A 5532-nucleotide genomic window follows, 5' to 3' on the forward strand; every position below is an offset into this window, starting at 1 on the left:
ATTAAAGCAGCTAGATAGGTAAATACTGACAATAACTTGCAGCGTCTCCATTAGCGTGTGATGCTCCGGATTTGAGCAGCTGCCGCTGCCAGTGATGCAGGCGGACAAGATGTTCAACTAACGTCAATGTTAGGAAATGGTACAGTCCATTTTAGGGGTGTCTGAAATCGTATTTCAAGATTTCAAGACAACGCATGAGTATGGGAAATATATTGTAATTTTTACAGTCACAGGTAAGAAAGACTCCCCTGAACTGTTGTTTTTGCCTCTTTTGGGGGGGTTCAAGCCTTAACTAGGGGGGTCAGACCCCCCCAATCTTTTTCCTCACAACGTGGCCTATTTGCACTCTCTCAATGCTTTGCTGAGTTGCTATCAGCGACTTGAACAATACAACTCCACCACTTCTGTCAAAAAATTCTATTTTTTAATATACATATCCAAGATAATTGAGTTTGTCAGTTTAATAAATGCCTGGATGATTGGAGAAAAAGTTATTTGACATTCACATATAAGCAGGTTAAAACAAATGCTAAGATTCATCAAATTTTGATCTTCACTGAGGCCCAATAAGAGTTAGTTAATGAAATGAGACAATGAGATGAGAGAAACCCTTTATTTTTCTCCCTATTGCACTTTATCTACATATTGCTAGGTAGCTAGGCTTAAATATATAGTATTTACAGAACCTGTAATCCTGTTCTGGTGTCAGTGAATGTGATATCAGTATACAGCACTTTATTTGGCAAGTTCCTAATATGAACAATAAAAACATATGAGCGATCCTGTGACTTGGTCCATTTTGTGCTTCTCATGGTGGTAGAAAGATACAGGCTCCTACTGGCTGATTCAATGTCATGTACTGTATGTGTTTTCACTTGTTTTATAGGTGAAGTGAACTGCTGATTCTGGAGTAATTTAATTGGTGTGTTGTCCATTCTTTAAAAGAGATGAAACTATCACTCCCCCCCCCCCCCACCCCCCCCGTAATTCGAACCATGAATCTGTCATGGTTTATACAGCTTGTGTGAAGTCAGAGGCTACTTTTACTTTTTTACAATACTTTTTGAAATCAATATCTGAAGAGAGGGGTGATACATTTATTTGAAGCAATCATTGGGTCATTGTGAAGCTTTGATCAGTATGATTTCACATTTATAAAACCATGTTGGTTTGAATGAGGCACAAGAGGAGGGAGAGATTTCAACATTTGCCAAGTTTGCTGACACTTGTGGGTGCAAAACTTACCCACATGTTTTTTCAACATTTTATATACCTCTGCTTGTGTGAACACTCTGCACATTCACATGGTGGCATAAATGGTTTACAACCACATCAGCTCTATTTCCTTTCCATTAATAGCAAGATGCAGAGCCTTCAAAACATGCTGGTCATCCTTTTCAGTAAGTTTATTTATTTTTATGAAAATCATTTAATTGGTCTCGATATCTTTCACTCTGCAATACGCTATTATGCTGAATTTCATTAGCACAATTGGCTTCATGTGTCTTCATTTGTCTTGTAAATCAAACTTAAAACAATGAAAATGATCATCAATAAAGACATCACAACACTAAGTGTTAAATGCACATATCTGTGCACTTTGTGTAACTTGTTTGCAACATTGTTTTCCAGTCCATGTTGTCTTCTCTCTACAGTTCCTCTGAGCTGTGTGATGAGTGCAGCAAAAGAAATCCAAGTGTTTGGATATGAACAGAGCGAAGTTAAAGTTTCCTGTCCATATGAAGATGGATATGAGTCCTATAAGAAGTACTTGTGCAGGAATGAATGTGACTATGATCATGATGTTGTGATAACGACTACAGAAATGAAGAAGGATAGATACTTCGTCCATGATGACCAAAAGAAACACATCTTCACAGTGACCATCTCTAACCTTCATTATACAGATGCTGGGAAATACTGGTGTATGGTGGAGAAGTTTTGGTGGGATCTCTTGACTGCTGAAGTAAAAGTGGAGGTAATGCCAGGTATGAGAGTAAATAAACCTATCAATACATTTAAAGTTCTACTGACATTTATATCCAAAGTGACTTGCAATTGCTATACATTTCAGAGGTCGCACACCTCTTGAACTATGAGGGTTTAAGTGCCTTGCTCAGGGACACAATGGTGGATGAATCACAGTGGGGGATTGAACCCGAGTCTCTCCCACCGAAGGCATGTGCGTTATCCATTGCGCCATCACCCTACTTAATGTACATGTCACTCAGCTGCCATTTACATTGAATGTTAACTGTTTTAAAGATGACATATAAACAATTTTTTCATGTAAAATTGTTATATATATATAAAAGTAACCCCGCTAAGGTTGGATTTTGGTACCAAAACATAATCATGGCCCATAACATTACATTTGTGAACATGTTTAACTTTGTGTAAAACTCTTTGTCTATTCTGTTAGGCTGGACCTGAATATTTGTTTGTTGGGTAGGTGTTCGATTTTAAATTTTGGGATTTGAATTTGTGGGGTTTTTCCCGCATGCCTGACATCCCTCTCACTGCAGTGAACGTGATGCTCAAGTTCACATCAAAGGGAACACAAAATGCCAAAGACCTTAGCTGTGTGGGAGCACTTTAAATTTAGAGATCACAGTGTGGCAGTTATGGGGTTAATTTATTTTATATAGCTTAATTTCATTACAGATACAAAAGTCAAATAGCCTACATTTGAAAATGAATCACTAAGCTGTAGGCTACAACAGAAAAAAAAACTACATTATGGAAACGTTTAGTAGTCTATAATTAAAGTTAAAAGTGAATTTTGCAACTTGTTGTTTGTAACGCTACTGGAAATAGCGCTCATCCTGTCTGCTCTCCTGAATCCCCCACCTTGGAAACTATTCCTGGATTTTGCTCCAGACCTGCTTGACTCAGCTTCCCACACTCTCAGCTACGGATTCCCTCCTGCTCTGCACATAAGCAACCAACCCGGTTCTGCATACATCTAGTCTTCCACTCTACCTTGCTCTTCCCCGGCTCAATACCTCAACTAACTTGTAACTTGTTGTTTTAATTAGCCTGCATAACTGCATATGCATATGCAAATCAGCTCAATTTATTTTTTTTCTAAAATAGATTGAGAAAAAATTGCAAAAAATGTCTTAAATTAACCATGGTTTAATTTCTCAAAATATATGAAACATTTGAAGGAAATCACATCGCAAATGGGAGAAGTTTGCCCTTGGGGTTTCCGCCAGAAAGTGTTACTACTTGGTTAGGTTTAGGCACCAAAACTACTTGCTACTCGCTTTACACTACAATTCAACATTCACCTATTCACAAACTCATTCATACACTGATGGCAGAGGCTGCCATGCAAGGTGCCAACTTATCATAAACAGAAACCAATACATTTACACACCGTTGGCACAGCACATAGGTTTTCAGGATCTTACCTAAGGACACCCACTCTAACCCCCATACCACAGCTGATGTGTTGGCTCTATTGTCCTTCTGTTTCACAGAGTGGTGCTGTGTGAACAAAAAAAACTGAGCGGCATTGTGGGACATCCAGTAATTATGCAGTGTCCCTATCCACCACAACACTGGGATAACAGGAAGTTCCTCTGTAAGGGAGACCACCGCAACAACTGTACAGATATGGGGACGAGTCACAGCAGGTTCACACTGCAAAATGATGTTTCTTCCAGCTCTTTCTTGGTCACAATCACAGAGCTGAAAGCAGGAGATGCTGCAATATACTGGTGTGGTTCAGACTCACAGTGGAGTCCTGGAAACTACACCAAGATTCAACTGTCAGTGGGTAAGATTATAAAAAGAGCAACCAACGGAGGATTACAGCAATTTGATAGTAAAAGTGAATATAGCTTTATGTTTTACCCAGGTTCCAAGTTCAAGAACGCTATTTGTCCCCAAGGGTGATTAGTTTTGCTTTAACTGTTTAATGTATTACTTTGTTTGAACTCTACTGTAAAACATATTGCTAGATGAAAAATCGAGGGCTCACCAGAGTTATAAAATTTTTTCCCGAAGACATCAATGTATGTACATCAGTGCACAATAATCCCTCCAACAGTTCTTGAGACATTTCACAAATTTATTCCAGGTAGGGCTAGAATAAAAGTCGGGGATTACCAAAATCGTTAGGATTCAACATCTAGAAACAATGAATGTCTGTATAAAATATTGTGTCAATTCATGCAGTAGATTTTGAGATAAGTGAAATTCTTCGATGTGATGGTGGTGCAACATAAAGTGTCAGAGGGTAACAAAATAATTAGTATTCATCCTCTGGGGACTGCGAATTCTGTGCCAAATTTCATGTCAAACCACCCACTATTTGTTGAGATATTTCAATGTGGACCAAGTTGGTGGACCAACCAACTGACCAACAAACATTGCTGTCCCCAGAGTCCCATGCTAGTTAAAATAAGAGTACTACCAAGGGTTCTAACAAACCTTCTCTTGACAGTCTTCCCAAAGCAGACCAGCACTGAGATCTACCAGCATTGTGATCTCTACCAGCACTGTGGTGGATCCTGTTGGATCACAAACGACAATATCCTGGCAAAGATATTAAAGGTACATTTGTGTTCAATGGGAAGAAACAACTTTAAAACCATAGACATAACACATGGACATAGTGTCTTTGACGCCACTCATAGGTTTCTGATTAGCCTTTAACATGGGGGTCTATGGGGAATAACTTCTTTTTGGAGATTTAACCTGGAGGTTTGCCGCTGGTTAAAAACACACTGAGCAATAATAAAAAGGGAACACTAAATGTTTTGAGGCCACAGCTTGATATTCAGTGTGACTTATGCTGTTTTGTCTTTGAGATTGTGTTAAGAGATGAGTGTACTGCGTTGTGTGTTCGGGAAGTCAGCTCTGTTGCTCAAAATGAAGCATGCGAAAAGTGTTTGCTTGAGCTAGTTGAAGACATGAACAGAAACCAAACCAGGGCAGCAGAAGCAGAGGAAGTGGTCAGTGTTGCACAAAGAAAACTAAACCCAAAGCCTTGTTAGTGGAAACACGAGACTGCAATTCAGTACAGTCCACATTAAAATGTGGGGACTTTACTGATGATTTCACTATTAGTGGCGTTGAATATTGAAGTTTGTTTTAGGGTTGCATACTGGACCAATCACAGTCATAAGCCGATGAATAGGTTAACCATCTTCAGCTCAGACTGCCTATTAGATATTTTGTGTACTATTTTGACATAATTGGCTTGGTGGGGATGGTTTATATTAGCTAAGGATCAAAAACTGATGGGGTAATTTGCTTGAGGTAGTTGAAGACACGCTACGTGTCTTCAACTAGCTCAAGAAAACATTTTTTTACAAGAAACGTATTTTAGAGATCTAATAATAACTTGATTGAAGAAAAATATTGATCATATTAAACCATAATTTAGTGAAAAGGCTAATGTGTTAATTTACGCAATATACAAACAGCAGGATATAATAAGACATACTTAAATTTTAATACATAATAAACAAATTTTTACTTCCAAATTTGCTTTTATCAGTATATGTGGCAGTCATATTC

This window comes from Micropterus salmoides, unplaced genomic scaffold (assembly GCF_014851395.1).
Source record: "Micropterus salmoides isolate LMB-PRFRI ecotype aquatic unplaced genomic scaffold, ASM1485139v1 Ms_hic_scaffold_12, whole genome shotgun sequence".
Taxonomy (NCBI): Eukaryota; Metazoa; Chordata; class Actinopteri; order Centrarchiformes; family Centrarchidae; genus Micropterus; species Micropterus salmoides.